At 40.3% G+C, this 12,976-nt stretch overlaps 1 pseudogene; it reads right to left on the bottom strand.

Moving 5' to 3' along the window:
* Positions 1–2,964: 2,964 nt before the first annotated feature.
* LOC116696230 (histone H2A deubiquitinase MYSM1-like) lies at positions 2,965–9,093 on the bottom strand (annotated as a pseudogene).
* Positions 9,094–12,976: the final 3,883 nt, after the last annotated feature.

Here is a 12,976-nt window from a genome sequence, read left to right on the forward strand (position 1 = left end):
AAGGGGTGGGTACACAAAATATCAGGTGAAAAACGCCTGATATTTTGAGTACCTCCTATGTAACTCATACGGTAGAAGGTTGAAAAAGGGTGTTTAATGAAAAGCATATTAACTAATTAAAAAAACAGAAATCACGTTGAGACAGGGAGGATATGCCTATCAGTCCATAATATTAACGACGCTAGACAATTCACACGTCGCCTTAACCCTCTATTGCATGTTGTTGCATATGGCAACAAATTCTTTTTCTTAGGTTTTTCACAAAAACCATGTAAATGCATTGTTTTTGTTTAATTGTGTAAATAGGTCTTTATTTTGAAGTTTGTACCATTTGATGACTTCACATACCCCAGAATCCTGTCCCCCCCCTTTTTCTGGACAGGTGCCACACTAAGGCTCACGCTCCAGGATGAGCCAAAATGTCGTTGTTTTCTCAATTTTAGAAGCATTCTTTGAAGAAAAAAAAATTCAAATGGTATCTGGAATAGCAACTTTAATTTTTTCATCATTTAAACCAGTTAAAAGTTTGTATTTTTTCTGTAAAAGGCTTAAAATTATTTGTTGCCATATGGCACATTATGCAAATATTGACGTGAAATGTGTACATTTTGCCTAATGGGCTCAATTGAATTACTATAACTTTAGGCTACTCAACACTATGTTGCAATTAAATAGTTATTTTCAAAGAAAAACAGAAATGTATTTATATTATGTTATTTCAGCCATTTTGTAATTAATATATTTTTAAATTATTAATACACACTAATGTAAATGAATTGCTCACCAATAAAATGAGTTATTCCAAAGGAAATCTGTTGGCGCACTCAAATTATCGGTGTGTCCAATGACATTTATAGTCAATATACCCTTTGTGTTAAATAAGGAGTCTAAGGAAGATATGTATCAGAAATATGTTTTCAGTGGCCATGTAGTTCAGTAATTGTAAGTTTAGTCAGTGTGTGTGTACTTATTTTGCCCCTAATCAAGTAATTGTATCCGTCGTTGTCTTCTTTCAGGTGTACATGACAGACTTATTACGGGTTTTATTATAATAATATCAAAAATACAATTAAACTAAACTAATTTGACTGTAAACACATTGGGCTGTACCTGTATATACATATAAGTTGAATTTGTTTGGTAATTATTTCAATAAAAGCATGTTTTAAAGAATAATGGATTTTTAGCACTTTCCACGAATGGCGTGGTTGCCATATGGCAACAAATTACCAACTACCCCCCCTTCAATTTAAAAAAAAAAAATCTTTGCAATTGCATTATTAAGCATCCGGAGTAATAAAAACCAACATCAAGACATTTTTACCCGATTAAAAAATAATTAATGCCATAGAGGGTTAATGTAACCGACAAATACACTTATTTAGTAGTTAACTGAGACCCATGTTACTACCGCGAGTCTTCCACGTCGCTATTTAAGAGTAAATTCAAAGTGCAGCAGTTAAACAATTCGAAAGGCAGCCGAATCTCCGCTCTGTGTGCATGCGCGCTCCCGCGGCCAGGGGCTAGAGATCCTGCGGGGATACAGTACATTGGCAAGACACCTGCCTCGAGACGCAAATTCAGACAGGCTTCTCAAAGGTTAAGAAAGCTTTATAATGCCTCAATGGTATAGAAAATAACTTATAATAGAATAAACTCGTAACAACCTGAAACAAATAATAGCTCTCTTTTCAAATAAATAAATAAATATGAAATAATAACCTATTCTGTGTCAACTTCAAAATCAGCTTCAACTAATATTTCTTACAATCTTTTCAATGTTATAAAATCCGTTTTTTCGGTGTCATGTGAGCTTTGAGATCTCCAGACCTTTATTAGACACTGAAACAAATGTGCTAGCATTATATACTGTATACCATTACGATAATATAAACTTGTATTTTGAGCACACTAATATTTAGCTTTATATCAGCGGTACTCAAATAACTGTATATTGGATCAGAGCCGTGTATTTGTATATGGGCCGTACATACACAAATACAATGGAAAAAATTATGTGGAAAAGTAGAAATGAGGGTGGAATGCAAGCCAGGCAATTTATTATTCAAAAGCAAAAACTATAATTCAGAAAATCTGATACATTTCCGTTTGCCGTTTCTGTCAGCAAAAGCAGTAAGTTTTTTTTTTTGGTTCTCTCCAAATAAATGTGGTGGTCTTTGATTACAATAAAACAGCTGAAACTGGCAGTCAGGGTGTCTGCGGATAGAAATGAACTTTTGTGTCTCCCTGCTGCTAAATGATTACCATTGTTGTTTTTTTAGCTGGAAACTGGGTCAAATCTAGCAGTCACTTACATATTACCAGCCACAGCATTTATCTAGATGTATGATTATATAAGAGGGACACTGAAACGCCCTTTTACTACAAGATACGCTTAGGAGGATATGATGTATTAAAAGAGGATTTAAAGGGTCTGATCCAGCCCTGGCTCTTTGCTTCACCTCTCAGCTCCCTTTCCTCTCAGTCTGTCGAAACTAAAAGCATGAATGCCTAAAAAAAGTTTTTTAAATGAGAAATTGGAGAGATAAACACAGGTAGGACGGTATTTATAATCTTCAAGCCATATGCATAATAGATACATGGTACAGTAGGGGGCTTATATATGGTTCAAGAGGAAGGTTAATAATTACAAATCCCTATTGACAAGTTTAGCTAATTTACTTGTTGCCATGGAGCAGCAAGCATTTCCCTAATTGAAAGGAAGCTGTGACTTCTTCTGGCATTCTCTATGAGAAATGGGACTGACATTTTGTTGCAATCGCCAGCACTATAACAATAATATCGAGCTTTACAATAAATAAAAGACAACAAAATAAGAAAATATATTTTATTTTATGTTTAAAAGAAACCGCAGAACGAGAAAGTGAAATGCTTTTTTACATAAAACTGTATAAAAACTAAATAAGTAAGTTGGTAACACTGATCCAAAAACGTAATTGTACTTCATTCTCTTACATTGTGGTTATTCTTTGAGTTATTGAGAGTTATAAGGTCATTACAGTAATAGTCATGTTCAGTCGACAACACAGAGCCCAGATGATAAAACTGTGCTGCTGTGTGTGTCTGAGTTTGTGTCGTGGGCTGTGCACTACTATTGAAGCTCTGCCAGAATCCGGATCAGAGTCTCTTCTCCCTCCTGGGCCTGTCCTCGCTGATCGACTGATCAAAAGCAAATAATCTGAGACTTCTGGTCTGGACAAGATAAAGAGTCCCCTCTTCCTGCTTGGCAATAAAGTCTGACTGGAAAAGAGCCTGGATTGGGGAGGAAGGGTCTCCCTCCTCATTCGGCAGGGGCTCCAGGTACGGCCAGAGATGACAGCATCTGAAAGGAGGTGATGGATGGAAGAAGTCAATGATGAATGGACAAAGACAAAAAAGCAGTAGTAGAAGCCGAGGTAAATCAGTTAATGAAGCCAGTAGCAAATAAGATGGTTATCAGCTGGACAGACCTTCTCCAGATAGGTGAGATGGGAGTCTTTCGGAACAATCTCTCCATGCCACATCCTACCAGTGTAAAAAGAGTAAAGGTTTAGATACTACAACATTAAGCTTTACTAACAACTGTTCCACATCCAAAAGGCAGAATTAGCCAACGTGTGTGTCAGGACGACCAGTGCAGTCTTGTTTCTTTCACGGTGTTTGGCTGTATTTGTGGATGATCACTGAGCTCTCCTCAACATCTTCCCAGTCTGGAATGTCTTGTGATGACAGGAAGTCAAACCGGTAGGGCAGCTCTGGGGTAGGAACAGAAAGAGAGACAGAGGATAGACTGTGCCTAGTGTGTTGTGGTGTGTGTTGTGTGTGTGTGTGTGTGTGTGTGTGTGTGTGTGTGTGTGGTGTCCTAATTGGTTGCTTGATGAACTGTTTTAACGTTTTAAATCATGGCTTTGTGAGTGTTAAACATACCTGTGGGCCTGAAGGCTCCTGGCTCTCTTCACCAAAAGCAGTAGTTTGGGAGTGGGGGGGGAGGGTGGCTGGGTCATAGGACTCACTATCATCCGATGAAGGGGGCTCCGCCACGGAGAAATAACTCTGGAACAATCAGGACAGAGAGAATCAGATCACGTGTTCCCATAGACTAACTCCAGCGGGGGACTATCATTTATCATTTCACTGGAAATGGGTGTGTGTTATGTCCGTACTGAGGGTTGGGGGAAGGTGGGATGCGAGTGGTACCAGCCCACCACACTGAAGCCCAGCAACGACAGCAGCTCACGGCCCTGTGTCTGAGACACCGGGTCCATCTCGCACTGCAAACCTGTTACTCACACTGTTGCATGGCTCTGCTGCACAGATCTGCCCGGATACACAGAATCGTTTGTAAATGCAAATGTCAAATCTCAATGTCCAATTTGGTTTCACTCCTTTCCTACCTTTAATACTCTCTCTTCCTCACTGAAAGTTCCGCTAGCAGGCCGATGACTTCCCCCCGCGACACGGGCATGCTGTAACAAAACATTTGATCATTTTGGAAGATTTAAATCAAATAAAATGAATGACCGAATAAATGAAACGATTGTTTCAGATTTAATTTTAATGATGTTTGGCCTGCCTTACAGGTCAGGGAATTAACAACATAATCAATTGATGGTGCATGCAACAACACGGAAAACATTTTCTTCATGAATAAACTCGTAACATGTGTGATGCCAAGGGAAAATAATTCAGCCTGTGCGGTTGTGCGTTATGGCGTACCATGTCCATATGAGAAGAGTCTCTGCACACACAATAACACTGGAATGGTTGAGGAGAACAAAGAGGACCTTTAGTACCCTTCAATATATGAGGTATACATGAATCAGATTAATAAGTGGTGAAACTCCCATCTTGCCGAAACATTGCACACCTGATCTGATTGATGGGATAAATGGCCACTGACCTGTACATCCTCCCCAAAAGGACCTGCAGGGAATCAGTGGAAAGGGGTCAATAGACCTAGAAAAAGGAGTGAAAGTAGTTACGCATATATAAATATGTAATTACAAGGTTGTCGGAAAGTCCACGCTCACTCAGCTCACCCCCTTAATCGGAGATCTTGCAGGGTTTGGGGTGCTTCTTCAGCTCTTCTGTCCGCAGAGCACTCCTCAGCAATGAGATGCTAATGAAACACCCGTATAGTAACTATAGTAAATGAGAACTTATCAAGTGATCAATTCGTGTGGTGAACAAAGCAGTGTGCGGTCTGAGTGTCCAAACCTCATACGTCTGTCCCCCAAATCTTAGAGTCACGCCAGTTCCCCCATATGGTCCGCACGCGGCGCTTCCTGGTCCGCTAAACCGTGCAGCCAATCAACAGTTAGCTAAGTCCAGTAAACCCAAGGTTAGATGCTTGAGGTTTGGTGTCTATGGGGAGTTAGGTGGTTATGGGTACCTACCATACTCCAGTTCTGGGCGAGCTGGTAGGCCTCATACGCTCTTTGCCCTCCTTGTGCTTGGAGCGGTCCACCACCTTTGGCCGAATTGACTGCTTGCTCTTAAGAGAAGAGGCGAGCTCCAAAGAAAGGGAAGACAGATTTCTTTTTAAAAGAACACAAGGAATGCCGTTGGTATAAAGTTACCGCAATTGAAGTTGATGGTCCAATAAGCTCCAGGTAGGTGTGAATCCTCCCAATGCAGTGACGTCCCCGCAGTTCTTTCAGTCCAGGGCGGACGACGTCTTGTGAGGTACTTGGGCTTGCTCTTCATCCTGGTGAACAGAGAGTAATGAGCACCTTTCTGCAGCGTTGTCTTGAAGAAGTTACCAAACATGTTTTAAGGTTTTACCATTGGTCCAGGATGAGTTTCGATCCTAAGGTATCTTTCAGGAGTCTTGGATGGTTCGTCCTCAAAGAACTCTGGGATAGCTTGTTTCTCATCCTCAGTGGTGGTCTCCATGTCATTATTTCCGTTCAGGGGCTTAAGCTCTCCTCCTCTTTCTTCTGCTCTTCCTCCTCCTCCTCTCCTCCTCCTCCTCCTCTGGTCCTTCTTCGGTCTATCAGCCGCACTCTGCTCAGTGTTATCCAGCAGTATCTGGGGAAGCAAATAGGACTACAGGTAACTTAACAAAAGCAAGTAAAGGCCATCACCAAGAGGTGGATTTCGGTAGAGTCAAAAGTGTGGATGCGTTTTTCCCATTCGAGGGACCTAAGGAAGTGTGTCCAAACCCTTGACTAGTACTGTAGTGAAAACAGAGGCATGAGCTTACCTGAGCCATTGCTACAGGCCTCTCCTGTGGACCAGTCTGTGCTGAGCTATTCAAACTGGGAGCTCTGGCCTCCATTTTCACTGTCATTTGCTCCGAGTCCGTTGAGCCCATGCTTGAAAGTCTTTTGATGCTCTTGTTGCTTTTCTCGTCCGCCAGTCACACTGGTCTCTCTAAAGAAGGTAGGGGAGATGGGATTGGGGAATTTGTGGAAACAGCAGGGTGGCTGGGCTGGTCCCTTGTCTCTGTCAGACCTGCTCGTTCTGCTCTCTGTGTCTGCTGGATCTCCGTGCCTGCTAGCTGCTCGGGCTCGCAGAACTCAGCCTTGAGACAGCCTGCGGCTCAGCATCGCCGTCTGTCATCGCTCAGGTCATCAGTGATGTCTACCTCCTCATTTCGTCATCAGAAAGCTTCCTATGCGGACAGTGTTTGTCAGAGGATGCACGACTGGAGGTGGGCTGAGGGGGTTGTAAGTGCAGCGCAGGTCCTGCAGAGGGAGCTGCAGCTCTGGGTTCTGATTTAGCCTGAAAAAAATTATATACAGATGACGAAAGGCATTGTTTATTTTCATATTTTCCCAATCCTGCTGAGGAATCGCTCTGGTTGTAGTTTATTAATGTGGGATACTACAATTAAGCTTGGATTAAACTCAAACACCCTGCAGCTGCTCAGAAAATCAGGTCTAAGTCCTGTAGTGGGCACTTGGCGTGTAGCAGCAAAACAAAAGGTGAATGTAAAGCAAAGTCTCACCTTATGTTTAAATACTGCCTGGCATAGCTCTTGACCTGCAGAACGGAACGGCTACCCACCAACTTGGCAATCTTAGTCCACCTTCGGCCAAACTGAGCCTGCAGAAAAACACAACACAGACACTAGGATTTTAGAAATACCTCTAACATATACGTCAACAAGTATTACATTGTGTATATGGCTGTTCAGTGTAAACCTAAGAGGCCTGAGCCCAGAGAAGCTTACCAGTCCTTCCTCAAACAGTTCTTTCTCCTGTTTGGACCAACGAGAAGAGGGCCTGAGGCAGAGGCAGAACGTCTGGCTGGAGACCTGAACCCCCCCGACAGGTAAAGTGTGAAATGAACGCCAATTACATGTACTCTGCATGTGAAAGGGCAGTCAGCGATTCTTATCCCAGCGCAGCTCAGTCTGTGGGGATTGCTTTGAAGACGAAAGATTTTGCGAACCCAAACTGCTCCAGCACAATGCACAAGGTTGCCCTACGATACCCCTATACAATCTTTCTCCAGGATCGCGGACTCCCTAGAATGCTGGAGGAGAAATTGACTTACTTCTTCACTTTGGGCTCGTTGGTCGATCATTCCCAAATATTGTTAGGAATCCCCTCACCTGAGTCGGTAGCTAAAACCCAGTTCAGGACCAATAAATTAATACTGATTGTATCAAACTGTGATTGGAACAAAGGTACTGTGCATTATAGTTCAAACAGACAATGACCTAAACAAAAAAACAGTTAAAATCAGACAGATAATCTACATTATCATCAAAAGTCAATTAAACATAGTCATCATTAATTTTTGTTACCATTGCCCAGCAGCCTAAAGAGCTCACTAGTTGACATTTTGAAATCTGAATTGAAAAAACACCTCTACTCATTATACTACAGCAAAAATAACACACCATCAGTCTGTGCCCTTCACACAAATACACCTTTTTATGTTGCTTATTTTGTATTGTTTATTATTCTGCTGTAATGCAGTTCAATGTTTTGTTGCTTGTTGTTAGGTTCCTTTATTGTAAAGTCCACTGAGACCACGTCTAAGGGTGATTTAATTTGACGAATTCCCTTTGGGGATCAATAAAGTATTTCGTGATTCAGATTTTAGACTTTACACTTGTGTTGTCCTCCTGGTCAACACTGAAAATTAACCATTTTTTATGCATTTTCAACACTTTTGACACTTTTTCGATGATGTCTGATAACTTTTTTAAATCACTTTTTTTCAACATTTTCTTCATTTTTGTAACTATCCATCAGTATACTGTACACATCACTAACACAACAGATCACCACTAGTTCTACACTTTTTCTTTTTCGAATTCAGGTCAAGAAACCTCATTATATGAAATTAAACAATTTTTGTCTTTTGTCAAAAGTTTTTGGGGGCAAATAAACACACAAATTCAATAAAGTAGTGAATGATCCTTCAGCGTTATATGGAACCATCCATGTAATTTTGGACAATTTGGATGAAGAATATAACATTTCTGATATAAAACTTTTAAAAACGGGTCAAATTTGACACCAGGACCACAGGAGGGTTAAATAAAATGTGATGATTGATTAGGGGCTGCAGTAAAGCTACCGAAGACTGTGCAGCCGTTATGACAATGCATACGCGGCAGTGAAAGGATACTGTTCCTCCGCAGCATCCTTCGATCACCTCCTGTTCTCTGGGGCTGATGGAGCTGGTCCGCTCCCCTGGGGCTCAACACAGAGAGACACAGAGAGTCAACAACGAGATAAGCAGTCACACAGGAGTGCTGAAGGACTGTTAGCTTCGTCAACTCATACCAGTATGCCTGCGCTGCTTTTCCACGCAGGACTGATGAACTGCTCCTGGCCTAAACCTCCTCCTTCAGCTCACTGCAACAGAAAAGGAAAGAAGCCAGGGAGAAGGACCGAGGAGGACCACTAGCTTTAGCATCTATCTGACCCGCGAGACAGTAGCAACCGCCCGCTGTAGCCTGCACGTGAGGCTACACACACAACGACCAGGTCTCCGTAAACTAGTGTGGACTATAGCAAACGAGGAAAAAAACAGACGTATGACTGTTAATCATTGTTTTACAGTAAAATATTCACCTAGTACTGCTTTCAAACTCGTCTCTTCGATGTCAACATCCACCTCGTCATCCATGTTGGATTAAACGTAAACAACGGGGGAGGAGAGAGAAAGAGAGAGAGCGCGCGAGCAGAGAGAGAGAGAGCTGGAGGAAACAGCGTTCAGCTCTGCTCACAGCGAATTGTGGTGGGATGTACCAATCTCTGTACTGCTCACTATAACGAACTGCTAAAAATCCTGCTGAAGAATTGTTCCTGTTCTACTTTATCACTTTTATTATGTTAATAGGTCGAAAATATTTTTTCGACAACAAGTCACCAAAGAAGTTACTTTTTGTCGGTAATGTTGATTGCCAAAGGCTAATGTGAAGGTGGTAATGTTTCTTCTTGCAAAGTCTAAAGTTCAGTCAAAAGTAGAAACTGTCCTGATCCATACATGCTTAAAATTGTTTATTTATACCCTGAACTAACACAGTTGCCCAGTGCTCCACTGTCAGTAGGTAGTAAAAAACAATTTTGATTGGCCAAGATTCTTTGCTTTTATATATTCATAATGTAAAGTAACTTTATAATTACAATTTACACCTGTTGGTTATTACACACAGACCTGAATAATAACACGTCCAGTCCCTATACATGCAGTGATGGACTGATGTCAGAGTGGGGGGGGGGCTGCCCATGGAAAGGCGACCCGAGCAGTTGGTGGGGGTTGCACCTTGGCATTTCCAGAAGGTGATGGCACTATCCAGGTCCCGGTCTACCACCATACTTTGGTCCGTATGGGGCTGAACGCGACCCTCCAGTTCCCAACCCAAATCCCTACAGACCGAGCACCTGCCACCCCCGATATACCACAGATTCCAAGCAATGAATTCCTATATTTTCTTTCAGTGCCTCATTAGTATATTTGTGGGATGAGTTGTCAGTGTCTACATCCCCGCATGAGCAAAATACCTGAGATTTATGTCAATTTTAAATCAACAGCAGGTTAGACAGTGTTTAGTGCTAAATGTTGCCAAAACATTGTTAAATGTGGGACATGAATTTAGATTTAATATTCAATGATTTTTACTGTAATATGTTGAAGAATTTCGACAACAATTACACAATTTGTTAAACCATAGAATTCTCAAATTCTTGGAATAGTTTAACCACTGTAATCATAACAGTAACATTTCCAACAACACATGAAGGAGGTTGTAATGCTGCCTTACATGCAGGCCCAAAGTGCCCAAGGGGCTTTTATTTTATAGCAAGAGCAACGCTTTTCCATCTCAGCTTTTAAGCCTGTTGTGTGGTTGTTCTGAAATTCTCCAGTTGGATCTTGATTAGTTGAAGTAAAGCAGCAATATACATGTGCATCAGTTGATAATGTTGTGCATGTAAAGCCCAAATCTATTTCAGCAATACCCCCATGGTCAGTTTTAGTGAAAATCACCCCTTTTATTTTGTTTTTGAGTCAGTCTGTCTTTATGGACTAGGTAGCGTTAAGGATTGATTCACGATTGACAAACAGTGTGACTATGAAGAACCCACAATAAACGACAAAGTGAAAGACAACAAAAAAAAAGTGTTATTTAGAAATTCTCAGTTTCTAATGGCACTACAGTTTCGTAGTAATCACTCCTTGCACAAACATACTGTGCCACTCTTCAGAATAATCACACAGAGAGAGAGAGGGAATAGAGAGAGAAAGAAAGATGCATTGACATAAGGTAGAAAAACAAAAAGGCATGAAGAGTCCTACAATAGGCTCGCTGAGCTCCTTGAAAGTCTCGCCGAGGGCATTCTCCTTATTTGCTGTGTTGCAGGATATAGCCGTTTCAAAGTAGTCTTTTCCATAACACACACTCACCAAACATAAGATCATACACATTCAAAAAGGACAAAGAGACAAAAAAAAAAAAAAAAAAAAAAAAAAAAAAAAAACATATGCTCGGCTCTTTTGAAAACATACAGTCACATATAGATAGTTGTTCCAAATTAGCACCCCTCTGTCTCTGCGCTCCTTGTATGTCATCACATGGATCATTATATCTTTCACAAACACATAGTTCATTCAATCGGGTTAAGGGGGCTAACATGAAGTTGCATAAGTAGCCAGATTGAGCAATTGTGAATAAAACGAATGCATAGTGTATCATGAGCAGCTGAGGCTGCAAGATCATGCTAGGATAAGCAACGCATGTGTAGAGTCATTAGAGTCGTTTCAACGCCCCTGTAGTACGTAGGCTAATAAAGCCAGGCCATTTTGATACACCCCCCAAGGTTATGTCGTCACCAGTCACAGCTGATATTTTGAGTACCTCCTATGTAACTCATACGGTAGACAGGTGAAAAAGGTGTTTAATTGAAAAGCCATATTAAACTAAATTAAAAAAACAGAAATCACGTTAGAGGACAGGGAGGATATGCCTATCAGTCCATAATATTAAACGACGCTATGAACAATTCACACGTCGCCTTAACCCTCTATTGCATGTTGTTGCCATATGGCAACAAATTCTTTTTCTTAGGGTTTTTCACAAAAACCATGTAAATGCATTGTTTTTGTTTAATTGTGTAAATAGGTCTTTATTTTGAAGTTGTACCCATTTGATGACTTCACATACCCCAGAATCCTGTCCCCCCCCTTTTCTGGACAGTGCCACACTAAGGCTCACGCTCCAGGATGAGCCAAAATGTCGTTGTTTTCTCAATTTTAGAAGCATTCTTTGAAGAAAAAAAAAATTCAAATGGTATCTGGAATACAACTTTAATTTTTCATCATTTAAACCAGTTAAAAGTTTGTATTTTTTCTGTAAAAGGCTAAAATTAATTTGTTGCCATATGGCACACATTATGCAAATATTGACGTGAAATGTGTACATTTTGCCTAATGGGCTCAATTGAATTACTATAACTTTAGGCTACTCAACACTATGTTGCAATTAAATATTATTTTCAAAGAAAAACAGAAATGTATTTATATTATGTTATTTCAGCCATTTTGTAATTAATATATTTTCTAAATTATTAATACACACTAATGTAATGAATTGCTCACCAATAAAATGAGTTATTCCAAAGGAAATCTGTTGGCGCACTCAAATTATCGGTGTGTCCAATGACATTTATAGTCAATATACCCTTTGTGTTAAATAAGGAGTCTAAGGAAGATTATGTATCAGAAATATGTTTTCAGTGGCCATGTAGTTCAGTAATTGTAAGTTTAGTCAGTGTGTGTGTACTTATTTTGCCCCTAATCAAGTAAATTGTATCCGTGTGTCTTCTTTCAGGTGTACATGACAGACTTATTACAGGGTTTATTATAATAATATCAAAAACTACAATTAAACTAAACTAATTTGACTGTAAACACATTGGGCTGTACATGTATATACATATAAGTTGAATTTGTTTGGTAATTATTTCAATAAAAGCATGTTTTTAAAGAAATAATGGATTTTTTAGCACTTTCCACGAATGCGCGTTGTTGCCATATGGCAACAAATTACCAACTACCCCCCCTTCAATTTAAAAAAAAAAAAATCTTTGCAATTGCATTATTTAAGCATCCTGGAGTAATAAAAACACATCAAGACATTTTTACCATGTTTAAAAAATAATTCATGCAATAGAGGGTTAATGTAACAGACAAATACACTTATTTATGTAGTTAACTGAGACCCATGTTACTACCGCCGAGTCTTCCACGTCGCTATTTAAGAAGTAAATTCAAAGTGCAGCAGTTAAACAATTCGAAAGGCAGCCGAATCTCCGCTCTGTGTGCATGCGCGCTCCCGCGGCCAGGGGCTAGAGATCCTGGCGGGGATACAGTACATTGGCACGACACCTGCCTCGAGACGCAAATTCAGACAGGCTTCTCAAAGGTTAATGAACATGCTTTATAATGCCTCAATGGTATAGAAAAATAACTTATGTAATAGAATAAAATCTGTAACAACCTGAAACAAAAT

The sequence above is a fragment of the Etheostoma spectabile genome, chromosome 9, assembly GCF_008692095.1.
Source record: "Etheostoma spectabile isolate EspeVRDwgs_2016 chromosome 9, UIUC_Espe_1.0, whole genome shotgun sequence".
Lineage (NCBI taxonomy): Eukaryota > Metazoa > Chordata > Actinopteri > Perciformes > Percidae > Etheostoma > Etheostoma spectabile.